Consider the following 23605-nt stretch of genomic DNA (forward strand, 5'->3'; position numbering starts at 1 on the left):
TCGCAGTTAAACCACCTATGGACACCTGGTCAACGTATTTATTTATCTATCTATTTATCCTTGTGTTTATCTTTGTTTTTTAGAAAGTTAATTCATATGTTTTTGAATGTTTTAAGTGTTTAAAAAAGAAAAAATTCTTTAAGGAATGGAGTGCGCAATAATATACTGGGACCGAGATATGGACATTACCTTTGAGATATGCCTCTCCTACAATGACTTTTGATCACCCACACCTGAATGTTCATACCTGTGTACTGGATCTCAAACAGCTGTGTAACTGTATAAATGTTCATTGAAAGTGATTACTGTCTATATGAAACATGATCAACGCGAAAATGTTGTAACACTCAATTCCTTTAATAAAAACGAACTAAAAAAAAAAAAAAAAAAAAAAAAAAAAAAAAAAACATTACTATTCTAATAAAATAAAACATTCTACCAATTAAAAAATTTAAATTACAAATTTAAAAAACCTAACACTACGAAAAAAAATTACAAAATCTAAAATTACAGAAAAAAATAAACACTAAATTACGAAAAATAAAGAATACTAAGCTTACAAAAAATAATAAACAAAATTATCAAAAATAAAAATTACACCTAATCTTAATATAAAAATAAAAAAGCCCCCCAAAATAAAAACACCCCCTAGCCTACAATAACCTACCAATAGCCTTTAAAAGGGCATTGTCCTAAGATAAACAGCTCTTTTACCTGTAAAAAAAATATAAAGACCCCCCCAAAAGTAAAACCCACCACCCAACCAACCCCCCAAAAGCTACCCATTGCCCCTAAAGGAGCATTTGTAATGGCATTGCCCTTAAAATGGCATTCAGCTCTTTTACAAAAGCTCAAAGCCCTAATCTAAAAAAAAAACACCCAAAAAAATGGTTTGCTGTGAGCTCATGAGATTTCATAGTAAACTTCCTTAAGCTAAATAGGAAAATAACATGACAGTGTGTGCACATGCTAGATGCTCACTCCCTAGCTTGTCCTGGGACAAGCATCTTGACTGGCTGCTTTAAAATTCTCTTTTCAGTGGGGTGTGAATACTTAGGAAATTTGAGGCAAAATATCTTACTTTTTACATAGAGATGTTCAGGTGATAGTTTCTAGTCAGCTTTTTACAGCTATGATGCATCACTTTCGAGTGCTTCAACATTTGGGTATCATGTCCCTTTAACAAATGTTTGTTTTTCTTACCAGTTTCTCTATGAAAACTGTCAGCAGACTGCTTATCACAGACCTGCCTATAAAGCACCAAACCAATTAGGGCCTAGATTACAATTGGAGTACAACAAGGCAGAAATGAATAGCGCTTCTATTCTTGCCCTCGTATTACAAGTTGAAAGTAAAAAGTTTGTGGGCGAGCGAAAGATTCAGGTGATCTAGCATCTGGAAGTCAGATAGTGCCTGTGCTTTCTCCCTTTCCCCATAGACTTCTATGGGATGCCCTACAAAATCCTCTTCTGACTTTCGCTCCCATGCTAACCCAAAGTACTAAACATGAAGGTGAGTTAAGAAATACTTTAAACACCTTTGTTCTTTACTTAGAAGCAAAATATACTGTATATATTTAAAATATATCTCTATAGCTATATATATCTATATATATGTATATATATATATATATATATATATATACACACACACACCCAACTATACTATAATTGCGTTTGTAACTCGTCCATCGCCGTCGTCAGTTGCACGCACAACCAAAATAATGTTGGCCGCGCACACAGCCAAACAAATCCACCTAGGGCGAGATTACATATGCGTCGTTGACCGTACAATGTATAAACAAACCGCACCCGCACAAAGTATTAACAAAAACATCTAACCACCCGCATGAAGTATTAACAAATCGCCCGCCTGCACAAAGTATTAATAAACTGCTCGCTCACATGAACAATTAACAAAAACACCTAATCGCCTGCACAAAGTATTAACAAGCCACCCGTCTGCAGGAAGTATAAACAAAAACACCTAACCGCCCACACAAAGTATTAAACCGCCTGCACAAAAACACCTAACCGCCCAAAGTATTAACAAACCGCCCGCATGAATGCAATATATACCGCTCAACACCCACACCCCCACCGCAATAACAAAATAAAATGTATTAACCCCTAATCCACTATTCAACCACAACACAAATAACCTAATTACAATATTAACCCCTAAACCGCCAAACCCCCATAATGCCAACTACCTAATTACACTATTATCCCCTAAACTGCCAACCACTCACAACACCAACTACCTAATTACACTATTAACCCCTAAACCGCCAACCACTCACAACACCAACTACCTAATTACACTATTAACCCCTAAACAGCTAACCCCTACAACGCTAAGAATTAATATAAGCCCCCTAACCTAATACCCCCTAACTTAACACAAATTAAAATAAAAAAGACTATCTTCTTAATAAGCTAATTAAAAAAGTACCAAAATATAAAATCCTAATTTAAAATTAAATAAAAAAAACTAACATTACATTAAAAAAACTAACATTACATTAAAAAAACAACCGAAGAGTAAATTAAAATAAAATAAAAAATCTAATATTACAAAAAATAAAAAAATCTAGAATTACAGAAAAAATAAATGAAATTATCCAAATAAAAAATATTTAAACGTAATCTAATACCCCTTTAAAATAAAAAAGCTCCCCCAAATAAAAACAACCCCTAATCTAACACTAAACTACCAATAGCCCTTAAAAAGGCCTTTTGTACGGCATTGCCCTAAAGCAATCAGCTCTTTTACCTAAAATAAAGAACCAATTACCCCCTAAAATTAAACCCCCCACCCACCAAACCTCCCAAAATATAAAACCTAACACTAAAAAAAAAACTAAGCTACCCATCAGCTCTTTTGCTGCCCATTAAAATAAAAAATCCTTAATATTAAAAAAAAAACACCCAAAAAAATAAAAAAAATACCTAAGTCTAACCCCAAAATAGGTACTCACCATTCCTAAAGTTAACAGTGAAGGTCCTCTTCCAGACAGCTCCAGCTTCATCCAGCGTGGGGACATCTTCTATCTTCATCTGGAGCGAAGGTGGCATGGACCGGAGGTGGCCGCAGAGCAGGAACAGCGGCCGCGCAAACATCCAGCATGGAAGATTCTCTTCATGCGATCGCCGCTGCACACTGAAGATTGAATGCAAGATACCCGTTTTATATCTAGGGTACCTTGCATTCCTATTGGCTGAAATGTTTAAATCAACCTATCGTAGAGAAAAGGGGAGGAGAAAAGAAAATAGGATAAAATAGGTAGTAAGGCCCAGGAATCATATGTCATAAGGTCATAGGAGTAGTTATAAATAATTATGTCAGTCCAGATGGGTATTGAGTCCTTTGGGGACCAATGTCCGTAGTTCATAGGTCCATCTTGCTTCTTTTTGGAGAAGTAGTTTGCCCCAATCTCTCCCTCTTGTGGTAGGTGATATATGATCAATTAGTGTGTACTTCAGATCTTTTACCATGTGTCCTGCTTGTAGGAAGTGGCGGGCAACTGGCTGGTCCATACTTCCCTTGTTAATGGCTGTCCTAATCGAGGACCTACGATTGGCCATCCTGGTACAGAGATCGTCAGTGGTTTTTCCCATGTCGAATAAACCGCAAGTACAATGCAGGAGATATACCACATGTGTCGTAGTACATTTTAAACAGTATTTGTGGTAATATTTTTTCTTTTACTTAGATGTGTGAAGATGAAGAAGGGACCTGTGATTAGTCCACTACAGGTGGTGCATCCCATACATCTAAAACAACCTGTTTTTGTCGTCTTTAGCCAGGTATTTTTTCTCATAGCTATGTGATCTGTGTGGACCAAATGGTCCATCAAGGATCTTGCTCTTTTAAAGCCTACATGGGTGGGTGGTAGATCTTGTAGTGGTAGCGTAGGATCTGTGGTGATAATTTGCCAATATTTCCTTTGACTTTCCGATATGTTTTGCTTGTCATGTGTATACGTTGTGGTGAAAGTCAGTCTGGGCTGGGACTGTTTCTCATCCTTTTCCTTTGGGGTGTCGGTCAGAATAATTCTTATCTGTTCAATTCCTTCTCCAGGTACCCCCTTTATGTGAACCATTTCTTCATTTATTTCAGCTGTTTAGCGAGTTCGGCAGTGCCTTTATTAAAGCTGGGGGGTGACAGCTTGTGTAGTGGAGTATAACATTTCAATCTGTTTCCTTCCTGTATAGTGTGGAATGGAGCTTGCCATTTCCCTTGTATAGGCGTAGATCCAGGAAATCTATGGTGGTAGTGCTGTAGTTCATTTTGAATTTTATGGCTGGAGATATTTGGTTTAATTGTTGGAACCAGGTTTATAGTTCTTCTTCCGTACCTCACCAGATTAAAACCAAGTCGTCTATGTAACGTTTGAATAGTTTGATTCTCTGATCTTGGAAGAGCGTGGTATTGTGGGTCTCAAATTCCGCCTTAAAAAGATTAGCGTAAGATGGGGCCACATTGGACCCCATCACCATTCCTGTAAGTTGCAAATACAATTGTTTCTCGAACTTAAAGTAATTTGTTGTCAGGCAAAATTCTAGCAATGTAAGAATTACCTCCATTGGGGGTGCCACATATAGGGTTCTTTGTAGTTGTTTTTCCACCGCTCTAAGTCCTAGGTGGTGGGGGATAGCAGTGTAGAGACTTGTCACATCCAATGTGACAAGGATATTCATTTCTTCAAGAGGCTCAATTTTATCCAGAATGGTAAGAAGCATATTGGAATCTTACCAGTGGCTACAGGTGCTTGTCCACATATATGGCTAGTGGTTGATGTAAAGACTGTATGGCTGACACAATTGGTCTCCCTGGTGGTCTATCTATTCCTTTGTGTATTTTCAGTGCAGTATAAAATACCGGAAATCTTGGATAGGGTGTTTTCAGGTAGTCTAGCTCTTGTTTTGTTAAGTATCCACTTTGAAAGATTTGGTCCAGGTAGATATCTATTTTCTCTTTGAAGATCCCTGTGGGGTCCCTTGGTAATCTGTGGTAGGTATCAGGATATTCTATTTGCAGCAGTGCTTCCTCATGATAATCCTTGTAGTTTTGGAGGACTATGGCCCCTCCCTTATCAGCTTCTCGGATTATTTTGGCTGAGTCTTTTGACAGTGTTTTAATTGCCTGTCGTTCAATTTTTGTGAGGTTATTGAATCCGGAAGTTTTTTGTTGTTTGATGGTGTTTTCCATTTCTTTTTGTGTTAATCGGCAATAAGTGCGGGTACTAGCATTGCTACATTGTGGGTCAAAGGTTGACTATTTCTTAAGGGTCGTGGATCCTTGTGTTGGTTCCTCAGTTTTTCCAAAGTATTCTTTTAGATTTAACTGTCTTGGAACTTCTGTAGATCAATAAAAAGTCCAAAGGCATCCGAACTGCATGTTGGTATAAACGTCAATCCCTTATTAAGGACCTTGGTCTCGGTAGCTTTTAGTATCCTATCACTTAGATTAACCACTATATTTGATTCCTGGGAGTGGGGGGTCTTGGAGGTTTGCGTCTTGCGCCCACCCCTTCTGGGGTGGGGTCTTTTCCTATCCTGTTTTTTGAATGGGTGGTTAACTCTGTACTGGTGATAGGTTCTTGATTATACGGTACTGTAGAGGGTTCCCCCGCCAAGTCAGAGCCTGAGGAGTCCACTGCCAGTTTCTTGTATCTTTGTCACATGAAGAGAGCTGGAAATTCTCTCTGTCGATCTTGTTGTGACAGTTGCCAATGTATATGCGTTTGTCTCTGTAATCATTCGTGACTGCTTCCAATTATTTATTCTTAAATTGCATTAGGTCTGCTTCATATTGATTTAGCTGTGTTTGTAATTTGTCAACCCAATTTTCTTGTTTGTCCTGTTGTATTGTCCTCGAATGAGATTGTTCATATAGTAGAATCTTATTCTTTGTCTGTTGTAGTTGTATGCTAAATTATGAGATACAGTGAGCATTTGTTCAGTATGCTATACCATCTCTCACAGAATTGTAGCGTCCTATAGTGGGAATATTTCTGATGCAAAATCCATGAGGGATGTACCTTTTTCTGTGGTACTCTGATAAAGAAGTACCATGTAGTTCCAGGTCTTTTTGGAGTTTCTTAAGTTTCAGAAGATGATTGTATATGTTAACTGGTTTGCTGAATTGTGGTCAAGTAGTCAGTGCATCAAACAAAATTGATGCTGCATCCTCCTCTGTAAAGTGGAAAGTAGTTGCCCCAGGTATTGCCTCTGTGGCTGGAGTGGAAGATGTAGTGGCCACTTCAGTGTGTTCAGTGTATTCCTGTTCTCCCTGAGACATATTAAAAGCAATCCCAGTGTCACAGAAGTAAGGCTATAATCAGGTAATGACAGTGCTATCCGTTGATAAATAAATCCAAGTTTGTAGGGTGCTGAAGTAAGGAAAGTCAATATATTTAAGATACAAGCACTTACTGTTCCCAATCCACAATATTGGGGTACTACCCAGAGTAATAACAAGAAAAAAGTTCATAGGGTTCACTCGCCTTTTAAAAATACAAAGTGTATTTATTGAGTTAACATTTTCGGGGAGTAACCCCCCCGTCCTCAGACTCTAGTGAAAAACATAATTTATGTAAGAACTTACCTGATAAATTCATTTCTTTCATATTAGCAAGAGTCCATGAGCTAGTGACGTATGGGATATACATTCCTACCAGGAGGGGCAAAGTTTCCCAAACCTTAAAATGCCTATAAATACACCCCTCACCACACCCACAATTCAGTTTAACGAATAGCCAAGAAGTGGGGTGATAAGAAAAAAGTGCGAAAGCATATAAAATAAGGAATTGGAATAATTGTGCTTTATATAAAAAAATCATAACCACCACAAAAAAGGGCGGGCCTCATGGACTCTTGCTAATATGAAAGAAATGAATTTATCAGGTAAGTTCTTACATAAATTATGTTTTCTTTCATGTAATTAGCAAGAGTCCATGAGCTAGTGACGTATGGGATAATGACTACCCAAGATGTGGATCTTTCCACACAAGAGTCACTAGAGAGGGAGGGATAAAATAAAGACAGCCAATTCCTGCTGAAAATAATCCACACCCAAAATAAAGTTTAATGAAAAACATAAGCAGAAGATTCAAACTGAAACCACTGCCTGAAGTACTTTTCTACCAAAAACTGCTTCAGAAGAAGAAAACACATCAAAATGGTAGAATTTAGAAAAAGTATGCAAAGAGGACCAAGTTGCTGCTTTGCAAATCTGATCAATCGAAGCTTCATTCCTAAACGCCCAGGAAGTAGAAACTTACCTAGTAGAATGAACTGTAATCCTTCGAGGCGGAATTTTACCCGACTCGACATAGGCATGATGAAATAAAGATTTCAACCAAGATGCCAAAGAAATGGCAGAAGCTTTCTGGCCTTTTCTAGAACCGGAAAAGATGACAAATAGACTAGAAGTCTTTCGGAAAGACTTAGTAGCTTAAACATAATAATACAAAGCTCTAACAGCATCCAAAGAATGCAATGATTTCTCCTTAGAATTCATAGGATTAGGACATAATGAAGGAACCACAATTTCTCTACTAAGGTTGTTAGAATTCACAACCTTAGGTAAAAAATTCAAAAGAAGTTCGCAGCACCGCCCCATCCTGATGAAAAATCAGAAAAGGAGACTCACAAGAAAGAGCAGATAATTCAGAGACTCTTCTGGCAGAAGAGATGGCCAAAAGAAACAAAACTTTCCAAGAAAGTAATATAACGACCAAAGAATGCATGGGTTCAAAAGGAGGAGCTTGAAAAGCCCCCAGAACTAAATTCAAACTCCAAGGAGGAGAAATTGACTTAATGACAGGTTTTATACGAACCAAAGCTTGTACAAAACAATGAAATATCAGGAATATTAGCAATCCTTCTGTGAAAAAAAGAACAGAAAGAGCAGAGATTTGAGGAACTTGCAGACAAACCTTTATCTAAACCATCCTGAAGAAACTGAAAAATTCTCGGTATTCAAAAAGAATGCCAAGAAAAAATGATGAGAAAGACACTAAGAAATATGTCTTCCAGACTCTATAATATATCTCTCTAGATACAGATTTACGAGCCTGTCACATAGTATTAATCACAGAGTCAGAGAAACCTTCTTTGACCAAGAATCAAACGTTCAAACTCCATACCTTAAAATTTAAGGATTTGAGATCCTGATGGAAAAAAGGACCTTGCGACAGAAAGTCTGGTCTTAACGGAAGAGTCCACAGCTGGCAAGAGGCCATCCGGACAAGATCCGCATACCAAAACCTGTGAGGCCATGCTGGAGCTACCAGCAGGACAAACAAGCATTCCTTTAGAATCTTGGAGAATACTCTTGGAAGAAGAACTAGAGGCGGAAAGATATAGGCAGGATGATACTTCCAAGGAAGTGATAATGTATCCACTGCTTCCGCCCGAGGATCCCGGGATCTGGACAGATACCAGGGAAGTTTCTTGTTTAGATGAGAAGCCATCAGATCTATTTCTGAGAGTTCCCACATTTGAACAATCTGAAGAAATACCTCTGGGTGAAGAGACCATTCGCCCGGATGCAACGTTTGGCGACTGAGATAATCCGCTTCCCAATTGTCTATACCTGGGATATGAACCGCAGAGATTAGACAGGAGCTGGATTCCGCCCAAACCAAAATTCGAGATACTTCTTTCATAGCCAGAGGACTGTGAGTCCCTCCTTGATGATTGATGTATGCCACAGCTGTGACATTGTCTATCTGAAAACAAATGAACAACTCTCTCTTCAGAAGAGGCCAAGACTGAAGAGCTCTGAAAATTGCACGGAGTTCAAAATATTGATCGGTAATCTCACCTCCTGAGATTCCCAAACCCCTTGTGCCGTCAGAGACCCCCACACAGCTCCCCAACCTGTAAGACTTGCATCTGTTGAGATTATAGTCCAGGTCGGAAGAACAAAGAAGCCCCCTGAACTAAACGATGGTGAACTGTCCACCATGTCAGAGAGTGTCGTATAATCGGTTTAAAGATATTAATTGAGATATCTTTGTGTAATCCCTGCACCACTGGTTCAGCATACAGAGCTGAAGAGGTCGCATGTGAAAACGAGCAAAGGAGATCACATCCGATGCGGCAGTCCTAAGACCTAAAATTTCCATGCATAAGGCTACCAAAGGGAATGATTGTGACTGAAGGTTTTGACAAGCTGATATCAATGTTAAACTTCTCTTATCTGACAAGGACAGAGTCATAGACACTGAATCTATCTGGAAACCTAAAAAGGTTACCCTTGTCTGAGGAAACAATGAACTGAATGGTAAATTGATCCTCCAACCATGATCTTGAAGAAACAACACAAGTCGATTCGTATGAGATTCTGCGAAAATGTGAAGACTGAGCAAGTACCAAGATATCGTCCAAATAAGGAAATACCAAAACCCTGTTCTCTGATTACAGACAGAAGGGCACCGAGAACCTTTGAAAAAAATTCTTGGAGCTGACGCTAGGCCAAACGGTAGAGCCACAAAACTGGTAATGCTTGTCTAAAAAGAGAATCTCAGAAACTAAAAGTGATCTGGATGAATCGGAATATGCAGATATACATCCTGTAAATCTATTGTAGACATATAATGCCCTTGCTAAACAAAAGGCAGGATAGTCCTACAGTTACCATCTTGAATGTTGGTATCCTTACATAACGATTCAATATAGATAGATCCGGAACTGATCTGAAGGAATTGACCTTCTTTGGTACAATGAAGAGATAGAATAAAACCCCAGCCCCTGTTCCAGAACTGGAACTGGCATAATTACTCCAGCCAACTCTAGATCTGAAACACATTTCAGAAATGCTGAGCCTTTGCTGTGTTTACTGGGACACGGGAAAGAAAAAAATCTCTTTGCAGGAGGCCTTAACTTGAAGCCAATTCTGTACCTTTCTGAAACAATGTTCTGAAACCAGAGATTGTGAACGGAATTGATCCAAATTTCCTTGAAGAAAACGTAAACTGCCCCATACCAGCTGAGCTGGAATGAGGGCCGCACCTTCATGGGTATTTAGGAGCTGGCTATAGGTTTCTATAAGGCTTGGATATATTCCAAACTGGAAATGGTTTCCAAGCTGATACCGCTCCTGAGGATGAAGGATCAGGCTTTTGTTCCTTGTTGTGAGGAAAGGAACGAAAATGATTATTAGACCTAAATTTACCTTAGATTTTTTATCCTTTGGTAAAAAAGTTCCCTTCCCTCCAGTAACAGTTGAGATAATAGAATCCAACTGAAAATCGAATAATTTATTACCCTGGAAAGAAAGGGAAAGCAAAGTTGACTTAGAAGATATATCAGCATTCCAAGTTTTAAGCCATAAAGCTTTTCTAGCTAAAATAGCTAGAGACATATACCTGACATCAACTCTAATGATATCAAAAGATGGTATCACAAATAAAATTATTAGCATGTTATAGAATAATAATAATGCTATAAAATTATGATATGTTACTTGTTGCGCTAAAGCTTCTAACCAAAAAGTTGAAGCTGCAGCAACATCCGCTAAGGTATAGTAATACGTTTAGCAGGAGTAGAGACAGCCCCATTAACCTTAGAGATTTTGTCCCAAAACTCTAATCTGTCAGATGGCACAGGATATAATTGCTTAAACGTTTAGAAGGAGTAAATGAATTACCCAAATTATTCCATTCCCTGGAATTACTTCAGAAATAGCATCAGGGAGAGAAAACACTTCTGGAATAACTACAGGAGATTTAAAAACCTTATTTAAACGTTTAGATTTAGTATCAAGAGGACCAGAATCCTCTATTTCTAATGCAATTAATACTTCTTTAAGTAAAGAACGAATAAATTCCATCTTGAACAAATACAAAGATTTATCAGCATCAACCTCTGAGACAGAAACCTCTGGACCAGAAGAACCATTATCAGTATCAGAATGATGATGTTCATTTAAAAATTCATCTGAAAAAAGAGAAGTTTTAAAAGACTTTTATGTATACTAGAAGGAGAAATAACAGACATAGCCTTCTTAATGGATTTAAAAAAAATAAAATCTCTTATGTTATCAGGAACACTCTGAAAATTAGATGTTGACGGAACAGCAACAGGTAATGTAACAGTACTAAAGGAAATTTTATCTGCATTAATAAGTTTGTCATGACATGCAATACAAACAACAGCTGGAGAAACAGATACCAAAAGTTTATAGCAGATACACTTAGCTTGGTAGCTCCAGCACTGGGCAGCGATTTTCCTGAAGTATCTTCTGACTCAGTTGCAACGTGGAACATCTTGCAATATGTAAAAGAGAAAAACAACATATAAAGCAAAATTGATCAAATTCCTTAAATGACAGATTCAGGAATGGGAAAAAAAATGCCAGTGAACAAGCTTCTAGCAACCAGAAGCAATAAATAATGAGACTTAAATAATGTGGAGACAAAAATGACGCCCATATTTTTTAGCTCCAAAAAAGACGCCCACATTATTTGGCGCCTAAATGCTTTTGGCGCAAAAAATGACGCCACATCCGGAACGCCGACACTTTTGACGCAAAAAAACGTCAAAAAATGACGCAACTTCCGGCGACACGTATGACGCCGGAAACAGAAAAAAAAATTTGCGCCAAAAAAGTCCGCGCCAAGAATGACACAATAAAATGAAGCATTTTCAGCCCCCGCGAGCCTAACAGCCCACAGGGAAAAAGTCAAATTTTTTAAGGTAAGAAAAAATGATTGAAACAAATGCATTTATCCCAAGTATGAAACTGACTGTCTGAAAATAAGGAATGTTGAACATCCTGAGTCAAGGCAAATAAATGTTTGAATACATATATTTAGAACTTTATAAAAAAGTGCCTAACCATAGCTTAGAGTGTCACAGAAAATAAGCTTACTTACTTACCCCAGGACACTCATCTACATGTTGTAGAAAGCCAAACCAGTACTGAAACGAAAATCAGCAGAGGTAATGGTATATATATAAGAGTATATCGTCGATCTGAAAAGGGAGGTAAGAGATGAATCTCTATGACCGATAACAGAGAACCTATGAAATAGACCCCGTAGAAGGAGATCATTGCATTCAAATAGGCAATACTTTCCTCACATCCCTCTGACATTCACTGCACGCTGAGAGGAAAACCGGGCTCCAACCTGCTGCGGAGTGCATATCAACGTAGAATCTAGCCCAAACTTACTTCACCACCTCCATAGGAGGCAAAGTTTGTAAAACTGAATTGTGGGTGTGGTGAGGGGTGTATTTATAGGCATTTTAAGGTTTGGGAAACTTTGCCCCTCCTGGTAGGAATGTATATCCCATACGTCACTAGCTCATGGACTCTTGCTAATTACATGAAAGAAAACAAGTGTAGTGTGCACTTACCAAATCATTTGTTATATAGCCATAGAGCAGCCAGAATGCCGTCGACCATCGCGCTGCAGTGCCAGAGCAAGACCGGGAAATGGGTCTGATGACGTCACTGCACAAACGCTGGCAGCGCCCGATCCTGCACCTGTATACGTGAAAAATAAAAAATACGATCTCCGTACCAGGATGGCCAATCATAGGTCCTCGATTAGGACAGCCATTGACAAGGGAAGTACAGACCAGCCAGTTGCCCGCCACTTCCTACAAGCAGGACACACGGTAAAAGATCTGAAGTACACAATAATTTATCATATACCACCCACCACAAGAGGGGGAGATAGGGGCAAACTACTCCTCCAAAAAGAAGCAAGATAGACCTATGAACTAGGGACATTGGTCCCCAAAGTACTCAAAACCCATCTGGACTGGCATAGTTATTTAAACTACTCCTATGACCTTATGACATATGATTCCTGGGCCTTACTATCTATTTTGTCCTCTTTTCTTTTCTCCTACCCTTTTCTCTACCTATCCCTCCTTACCAATATTACTTCACTACAAAAATTCCATCCCAGTTAGAGACTCACTGTGATGCCCTTACCGTTAGTGTAGTATTTATTTATAATACTTTATCTATAGTTACCATAATATCTATAGTATTTACTGTACCATATTCCCTATAGGTGTTAAATGCCAGTTATCTATCTGCAATTACAATACCAATTGAAGCTTCCATAGATCCGCATGGTTGATGGCTTTGATAGCTCTTTAGATATTAGATACAATTCATTTAAATAAAACAATGATAAACAATGATATAAAACTTGTAAGAGACTGGACAAAATTTACATACAGGAGGAATTAAGGGCCCTATTCCCGTGGGAACTTACAATCTAGAATGGTAAGAGCTTGAGAAACAGGAGGTGAGGACTGCAAGATTGCGAAACCTGTTAATGCAGAGTTAGATGAGGGAAATGTTAGGTAAGTGAAATTAATTTATTATTGAGTTGGGTGGTAGGCTTCCATGAACATAAAAGTCTTCAGGGAGCATTTAAAGGAAGAAAGATTAGGGCAAAGCCTGACAGCACAAGGGGGTGTGTTCCAGAGCGTGGGTGCTGCACGACAGAAGTCCTGCAGTCTATTATGAGAAGAGGTGATAGTTGCGGATGCAAAGAGCAGGTCATTGTGGATTTTAGTGGGCGGGCTGGAGTATACTTGTTTATTAGAGAGGATAGGTAGAGGGGAGCAGCATTGGTGAGAGCTTTGTATGTAAGGGTGAGACTTTTGGGAAGCCAATGAAGGAACCCACAGATAGATAAATATTGCATTTCATTTATTGTGTCCTACCTTTTCTAGATGCTAATCCATTATATTGGTAACCATGACTGCCGGACTGGCTTGTTAGTATTTATGTACCGCCCCCTTATTTCTTGTACCTACGATAGGTGATTAATTGTTTACAGTGTTTACCTGTTTAGCCCTTAGCTTTTTTAACTTACATTACTTTCCCACTGCTCCCAATCACTGATTATTATTACATGAATGATGTATAATATGTATAACACCATTATTTTTTATTTTTCACATATACAGGGGCAGGATCGGGCGCCACCGACGTTTGCTCAGTGACATCATCAGACCCACTTCCGTGTCTCGCTATGGTGCTGCAGCGTGATGGTTGACGGCGTTCTGGCTGCTCTCTGGCTATATAACAAATGATTTGGTAAGTGCACACTACAGTTGTTTTTCATTAGAATCTGAGGATGGGGTGGTTACTCCCCGAAAATGTTAACTCAATAAATACACTTTGTATTTTCAAAAGGCAAGTGCACCCTATGGACTTTTTTCTTGTTATTACTCTGGGTAGCACCCCAATATCGTGGATTGGGAACAGTGAGTGCTGGTATCTTTAATATATATATATATATATATATATATATATATTTGTACTCAGAGTCTTACTGTAATGGAACAATGAACAAGCAATGAAGTAAAGGGAAAGTAACCTGAGGTGTGCCGTGGTCACGTGGTCAGTATGCCTAAAAGGGGGCATATTTGCAAGTGTCTCTTTTGTTCTACACATCTGTGTTTCAGAACAAGAGGGGGCTGCCTCAAAAACAGTTTCACAAATAAAATGAATTCTTGTTCTTATAATGTATAAAATATATATATATATATATATATATATATATATATATATATATACACATACGTGAGAGGTAGGAATGTTCGTGTCCCTTAACATAAAATTAGAAATATGTAGTGCAAGCGAGCGGATTCACTAGGGTGATAGTAAATCAATTATAAACTAAACTTAAAGGGACACTGAACCCAAATTTTTTCTTTCATGATTCAGATAGAGCATGCAAATTTAAGCAACGTTCTAATTTACTCCTTTTATCAATTCTTCTTCGTTCTCTTGCTTTCTTTATTTGAATAAGAAGGCATCTAAGCTATTTTTTTGGTTCAGGACCATGGAAAGCACTTGTTTATTGGTGGGTGAATTTATCCACCAATCAGCAAGAAGGCCGAGTTATCTGGGGCGTACCAGGCAAATTAAAAGCGTAAAACTCAGGCCTCAGGAATACCTAAATGCGTGTTAGGTAAGAGGTAGGAATGTTTATGATATGACGTGCACGTATGACGTATGAATCTGTGGACGAGAAACTTGCCACTAAACAAGTTAATTAATAAACGATACCCCAGTCCATAGGCACCCATGAACGTGATGGGTAACAACAAGTGGTAATAAAACGCCAGCAATGACAGAAATACAGCTACAGTACATATGAAATGAAATGTGATGTGGCCATAATATAACATAAATGTAACAAAACATAACACAAACCAACCTGTGGAAGCTGCAAAATAAATTAGAAACTTGAAAATACATGGAAATATAGATTAACACAAATAAAACAGAAAAAAAGAAACCATAAAAAAAAAAGAAATATTTTATGGGGAGTGTGAAAAGTTTTCAAGGGGAGAAACAAATTGTACATCTGTTGGAGAGTGGAAGGATAAGGAATAAGTGTGTTTAAGTTTGGTGTGATTCCTTTAAAACAATTCCTATGGGAGAGCTTTGTATAAATACATGGCTCATATACAGAAACAAAGAACATTTAACAAACCTGTCATCTCTAGAAGACCCTTTTGGTATTTGGCTGCCTTTCAGGGTTAGGGAAATAATTTGAAACTCTAACATCAAATCATCACGGTAATTAGAAAATGGTTATTAATCTTTGATATATTTGGCTAGATCACGACATAAATGACAACTACAAAAAAATGAATAAAATTTACATTCCAAAGTGTCAATATTCTCCAAAGCAGGAATACATGCGATACATACAAATGCTACTTATATCAAATTAATCACAATCTTAGAACAAGTTATAAGAGGTGTTTCATAAATCCAGAACCAAACTAATTAATCTCTGAATGAGGCGTACCAGTAGCATGCAGTCTGTCAGGTATAATACAGAAGGACTACAGACAGCTATAGCGGCATATTGTGATGGAATTACAGCTTAATATAACTCACAGCTAGATTTTGAAAGTTATACTAGGTCTTAAAGTTCCACAAACATTAGCATACAATTAAGAACCCACAGCTCACACCCTGGCACTGTACGAGCCTGCCCTGCATCACATGGTGCACATGCCAGGCACAGAGTGTACTCAAGGGCACACCAAACACACTCAGCCAGGAGGACAATACCGATTCCTTCTTGTAGCAGGAGAGATAAACCAGAAACCTACAAAGTGGAAACTCCCCAGGAAGCTCCCCTCAAGTAACAGGCGAACGTACAGTCTGCTAAAGTGACAACTCTATAACAAACACAGTATAGCGTACATGGTTTTAACTGTATACATGAGGCTTATATATGGGGGGAAACAAAAAAACATATATAGCAGCAGCAGACTGGTTTAAAATCAATTAGCCCTCACATCACTTACGGAGCTGCGAGTACATCTTAGTGACAGGTATCAAATAATGTATCACACTAAAGCGATAGCGAGGCAGTAGCAGAGACAGTAGCAGAAACTCACCAAAAGAAAAACCGGAAACCACATAAGACAGAAAAACGTAAAAGAAACGCAGACGAGGTGGGAGAGACCAAAGCAAGTATTTATAAGTTGTAAGTCTCCTACAAATTCAGGCTAGCTAATAGACTTCCTATATATATATATATATACACACACACACACATTTCTAGTCAAACACCTTGTCATATACCATATCCCTGTTAAACAGTTTTTATACATTTTAAAAACAAAATTACATTTTACATTTAATATGTATATATGAGTGTTGTAATACTGTGTTTTAATGTTTTACATGTTTTCAATGTACTTTTATTGTTGACCTAATGCTTTACTTCAGGTCTGAAGTCGCACCAACTTTTTAGTGCTTTCAACTTGTAATATGAGCGATGTTAAGTGCAGTTGCGATAACCATTGAAAGTCCTGGGCACGCTAAAGGGATATCGGCTGCGCTAAACATTCCCTGGTCATTCAGTTTTACCATCGACTTGTAATACTAGATTGTGCACTAATTTTAACATGGTCCTGCAATGTTGATATCGCACCCAGTGCTATCAATAGCACTCTACTTGTAATCTAGGCCTAAATCATGTGAAGCAGGTGTGTGCGAACTGCTGCAGAAAGTTAACCCATACATTACAGGGGAAACACTGACCTTTCTAATCTCCTGTTGACATATGAACCTTGTTTCACCCTATCACACATCGCCCTCCCCAGCGTAACACCATCAGGTGAAATGGCCACTGCTGTAAGCCTATGCATCCAAGAAAGAGCATTTACCAAACTGAAGGGTTTGAATGACAAAAAACACATTGTGAGTCTTGCCTTTATTAGTCAAGCATGATCTGTGACTAGGGTTAAACGTCTGTCAAGCAAGTAATATTTAGGGGTTTCAATTGCCCATTCGCTAAACGTTCTTTCTCTCTAGTAGCAAATCTCGAGACAACAATTTTTTGGTTAAATACAGAATTTGGCTGTTCTTCCTTGTCTATGTACTGTGTACTGTGTATGAACAGCTCCCAAACCAAACTCTTTATCAAAGTCAGGTACCACAAGGATGGGCTGGTTACACAGTGCAGAGCACAGACCCTTATATGATTTTTCTGTCTCACTGTTCCACTTCACTGTATCTGGACTTTTAGCTTTGATAAGGTCAGTGAGGGGAGCAGCTCTAGTGCAATGTAGGGAATAAAGTGATGATAATAACCAACAAGTCCTAACTTGTTGTTTCCTAAGAGGTCTAGGGTAGTTCTGAATGGTTTCTATTTACTTAATCTGGGGTTTCAGCATCCCTCTCCCTACAATATTCCCAAAGTATTTAGCCTCTGTCAAACCAATAGTACACTTAACTTAGCCTCCACTTTTTGAAGATGTGAGTCCAAGTTGTGACTATGAATTATTACATCATCCAAATATGCAGAAGCATATTGAGTATGAGGTTTTAGCAGTTTGTTCATTAGTAGGTTGCTGGGTCTCCATGAAGGCTAAAGGGAATCTAGACACCAAATTTTGAAACATCATTAGAGAATCTGGTTTAGGTACCAAAACAATTAGGTTAGACCAGTTACTGTGAAACTCTTCTACAAACATCAAATTCTAGCATCTACTCCACATCTGCTCTAACAGATTCTTTTTTGGCCTAATGTATTCTGTATGACTTTAACTTAACTGTCCACCCTGGATCTGTAATTACTTTGTGACAAATTGAATGCGTTCTACCTGGCATAATTGAGAGCGCATCTTTATTCCATTCTACCATATTTCTAGCTTCTTCTGCTTGATCAGGTGTTATCTCAAGTTCCTGTCCTTCTTGTTTAGTTAGCTGATATAGGGCTAAATTACAAGCGGTGCATATATAGAGCAACATTGCGTCTGCATTAATTTGCGCATGTATTACAAGTTGAAAGTAAATGCATGTGCTTGAGTGCAATTAAATTTAAAGTGCATCCCCCTGTTTGTTTGCTGCATTTTTAAGTACAACCAATAAATACGTCCTCCTGAGATTTTGGAATACATTAACTCTTTTGACTTTTAACTCTCAAAATATCCTTACTTTAGCCCATTATGCAATTTATAATGGGGTTGCATGTGTTACACTGACCTTGTTATATGAAACTACTAACAATTTGCCAGAGCTTTGTTTGCAAAATAACAAATGAAATTACTAGATAAGGTAAAATTTGGCAAGAAGCTCAAGATCTCTTCAGATCCAAGCAATACTCCTGCTTACCCCACTATTTAGAGCAGGGCCAGGCCCGGACTGGCCATAGGGCATACCGGGCAGATGCCCGGTAGGCCGCACGCAAGGAAGTTTAGCCCCGCCCACATACATTTTTTTTTTGAGAATAACTGATTTTTTATTTTTTTGGGAATATATTTAATAATTGTAATGCAATTCCAACCAATATCAATAGTATCTCGATCTAAAGTTTAGGTTCAACCCGCCCTCATTCGGCCGCCACCACACAGGCACACTGTGCGTCGGCGGACGGCGGTTAATGACTTCACTGAGCAGTGCACTGTGAGTGCTGAGTGGCAGACACGGCTGGCACGCGGCTGCAGTACCCTGATGGTGCGACGCCGCATGATGTGACCCAGAGGCTGTGTCAGTGCAGCGTGCTGACTGCTGAGGGCTTTCCTTCCTGGTGAGGTGAGGATTGGAAAGCTGCGCCGAGGCTGCGAGCACCGATCAGACTCAGCAGGTGGCCAGACCAGGTGTCAGGTAAGACTGAGTCAAAGACTCTGGAGTCAAATGGCCTTTTTATTTTATACTAGGCCAGCCCCCAATCTGTGTGCTGCCTAAGCTCTCAGTACTGCAAGCTAACCAGATACCCCTTAGCGCAGCATACCGGCCCTCCCAGTCTCTCTGGCTGCACAGTCACCTGGCCTGTTCCATCAATTATGCGTGATGCGCGATTTTACTTTATGCAAATGGAATTAAGCATGTTTTCTCACACATAACTGATGGAACAGGCTGGGTGACTCTGTGCAGCCAGAGAGAGAGGCTGAGGGCCGGTACGCTGCGCTAAGGGGTATCTGGTTAGCTTGCTGTACTGAGAGCTTAGGCAGCACACAGATTGGGGGCCGGCCTACTAACACGTTAAATAATATATATTTCTCTTGTAAGATGTATCGAGTCCACGGACATCCATGGGATATTCTCCTTACCTACAGGAAGTGACAGAGAGAGCACCCACAACAGAGCTGGATATATAGCTCCTCCCTTAGCTCCACCCCCCAGTCATTCTCTCTGCCTGCTTAACTGTTAGGAAGGGCAAAGTGAGTGTGTTGACAAAACTGTTAGTTTTTATTTTCTCAAGCAAAAGTTTGTTATTTTAAATGGTACCGGTGTGTACTATTTACGCTCTGGCAGAAAAGGGATGAAAATTTCTGCAAGGAGGATGATGATCTTAGCATTTTGTAACTAAGATCCACTGCTGTTCTCACAAGGGCTGAAGAGTACAGGAAAACTTCAGTTGGGGGAACAGTTTGCAGGCTAAACTGCATTAAGGTATGTTCAGTCTATTTTTTTCTAGACAGACTGTGTTATTTCTAGAAAAGGCTGGCAATATCCCCATGAGGGAAAGGTAAGCTGTATTCAGTAAAAGAGGAATCCAAGCTTGCATAAAGGGCTCATAGTTACTGGTGACACTAATAGGAAAAAACGTTTTGGTTTAATTACAAATAAAATGTTTTTTGAGGGACTTTAAGGGGTCTTTGTGGCTTGTTTAAGGGTTATTAACCCACATGGCTAGTTTAAGAAACACTCTGTGGTGTTTTTTAGGCCCCATAACATCGAGTGAGGTGGGAGGGGCCTATTTTCAGTTGCACAGTTTATTTACCTCAGAAGCATCCAGCTACTTCTCCAGAGATTCCTGCTGTATTTGAGGGCTGTAAAGAGGTTTTTCCCCCCACAAATCGTTCCTAAAAGACAGGTAGGTGCCACAGCAGAGCTGTGGCAAGGTGCTGAACGTTATTTTATCGGTTTTGAAGTTTTTTCAATCCGGTTTTTACATTAAGGGGTTAATTGTTTTTTTGCATAGTTGTGCAAATTTACTAAGGCTTTATGATGCTACTGTAAAAATTTCATTTTGTTTACTGCTTTTTTACACTGTTTTGCAGAGTTTGTGCAGCTTTTTTCTCTTAAAGGCACAGTACCGTTTTTGTTTAAAGTGTTATTTACTTTGATTAAAGTGTTTTCCAAGCTTGCTTGTTACATTACTAGCCTGTTTAACATATCTGACACCAAGGAGAATCTTTGTTCTATGTGTTTAGAAGCCATTGTGGAACCCCCTCTTAGAATGTGTCCCACTTGCACTGATATGTCTATAAATTATAAAGAGCATATTTTAGCGCTTAAAAATATTGCAATAAATGATTCTCAGTTAGAAGGAAATGAGGGTATAGCTTCTAGCTCTCCCCAAGTGTCACAACCAGTAACGCCCGCACAAGTGACGCCAAGTACCTCTAGTGCGTCTAATTCATTTACTTTACAAGACATGGCCACAGATATGAATAAAACCCTCACAGAGGTTTTCTCTAAACTGCCTGGTTTACAAGGAAAACGTGTCAGCTCTGGGTTAAGAAAAAATGCTGAGCCGTCTGATGCTTTAGTAGCCGTATCCGATATACCCTCACAATGTTCTGAAGTAGGGGTAAGGGATTTGTTATCTGAGGGAGAGATTTCGGATTCAGGAAAGACGCTCCCTCAGACAGATTCTGATATGACGGCCTTTAAATTTAAGCTTTAACACCTTCGCTTATTGCTCAAGGAGGTATTAGCTACTCTAGACGATTGTGACCCTATAGTGGTCCCAGAGAAATTGTGTAAAATGGACAGATACTTAGAGGTTCCTGTTTACACTGATGTTTTTCCAGTCCCTAAGAGGATTGTGACTATTATTACTAAGGAGTGGGATAGACCAGGTATTTCGTTCGCTCCCCCTCCTGTTTTTAAGATAATGTTTCCCATATCTGACACCATACAGGGCTCGTGGCAGACTGTTCCTAAGGTGGAAGGAGCTATTTCTACTATTGCTAAGCGTACAACTATACCTATCGAAGACAGTTGTGCTTTCAAAGAACCTATGGATAAAAAATTAGAGGGTCTCCTAAAGAAAAATTTTGTTCATCAAGGTTTTCTTCTCCAACCTATTGCATGCATTGTTCCTGTAACTAATGCAGCTGCTTTCTGGTTTGAGACTCTAGAAGAGGCTCTCCAGGTGGAGACTCCATTAGAGGATATTATGGATAGAATTAAGGCCCTTAAGTTGGCTCATTCTTTCATTACAGATGCTGCTTTCCAAATGGATAAATTAGCGGCAAAGAATTCAGGTTTTGCCATTTTAGCACGCAGGAGCGTTATGGCTTAAGTCCTGGTCTGCTGATGTGTCATCAAAATCTAAATTGGTGAACATCCCTATCAAAGGAAAGACCCTACTCGGGCCTGCACTGAAAGAAATTATTTCAGACATCACTGGAGGGAAAGGCCATGCCCTCCCTCAGGATAAAACAAATAAGATGAGGACCAAACAAAATAATTTTCGTTCCTTTCGGAACTTCAAGGGTTGTCCCGCTTCAGCTTCCCCTGCAGCAAAGCAAAAGGGGAATTCTGCCCAATCCAAGTCAGTCTGGAGACCTAAACAGGCTTGGAACAAAGGAAAACAGGCCAAGAAGCCTGCTGCTGCCTCTAAGACAGCATGAAGGGGTAGCCCCCGATCCGGGACTGGATCTAGTAGGGGGCAGACTCTCTCTCTTTTCTCAGGCTTGGGCAAGAGATGTTCACGATTCCTGGGCTTTAGAAATTGTGTCCCAAGGATATCTTCTGGACTTCAAAGACTCCTGATTTCACATTTCTCAATTGTCTGCAAACCAGTCAAAGAGAGAGGCGTTCTTACGCTGTGTAGAAGACCTACATACCATGGGAGTTATTCGCCCAGTTCCAAGAGCGGAACAAGGGCTAGGTTTTTACTCCAACCTGTTTGTGGTTCCCAAAAAAGAGGGAACTTTCAGACCAATCTTGGATCTCAAAATTCTAAACAAATTCCTCAGAGTACCATCTTTCAAGATGGAGACTATTCGGACTATTCTTCCTCTGATCCAGGAGGATCACTATATGACTACCATGGACTTAAAAGATGCATATCTACACATCCCTATTCACAAAGATCATCATCAATTCCTCAGATTTGCCTTTCTGGACAGGCATTACCAGTTTGTGGCCCTTCCCTTCGGGTTGGCCACGGCTCCCAGAATTTTCACAAAGGTGCTAGGGTCCCTTTTGGCAGTTCTAAGACCACAGGGTATAGCAGTGACGCCTTATCTAGACAACATCTTAATTCAGGCGTCGACTTTCCAGCTAGCCAAGTCTCACACGGACATCGTGTTGGCTTTTCTAAGATCTCACGGGTGGAAGGTGAACATAAAAAAGAGTTCTCTCATCCCTCTCACAAGAGTTTCCTTCCTAGGGACTCTGATAGACTCGGTAGAAATGAAAATATTTCTGACGGAGGTCAGAAAATCAATACTTTTAATTACTTGCCGAGCTCTTCATTCCATTCCTCGGCCATCAGTGGCTCAGTGTATGGAGGTAATCGGACTTATGGTAGCGGCAATGGACATAGTTCCTTATGCCCGCCTACACCTCAGACCACTGCAACTATGCATGCTCAAACAGTGGAATGGGGATTATGCAGATTTATCTCCTCAACTGCATCTGGACCAAGAGACCAGAGATTCTCTTCTCTGGTGGTTGTCTCAGGACCACCTGTCTCAGGGAATATGTTTCCGCAGGCCAGAGTGGCTCATAGTAACGACAGATGCCAGCCTGATAGGCTGGGGTGTAGTCTGGAAATCCCTGAAAGCACAGGGCTTATGGTCTCCGGAGGAATCTCTCCTCCCGATAAACATTCTAGTACTGAGAGCGATATTCAATGCGCTTCAGGCATAGTCTCAGCTAGCTGCGGCCAAATTAATCAGATTTCAGTCGGACAACATCACAATTGTAACCTATATCAATCATCAAGGAGGAACACAGAGTTCTCTAGCAATGATGGAGGTAACTAAAATTATCAGATGGGCGGAGGATCACTCTTGCCATCTCTCAGGAATCCATATCCCAGGGGTAGAGAACTGGGAGGCGGATTTCCTAAGTCGTCAGACTTTTCATCCGGGGGAGTGGGAGCTCCATCCGGAGGTAT

Source organism: Bombina bombina, chromosome 2 (genome assembly GCF_027579735.1).
Source record: "Bombina bombina isolate aBomBom1 chromosome 2, aBomBom1.pri, whole genome shotgun sequence".
Classification (NCBI taxonomy): Eukaryota; Metazoa; Chordata; class Amphibia; order Anura; family Bombinatoridae; genus Bombina; species Bombina bombina.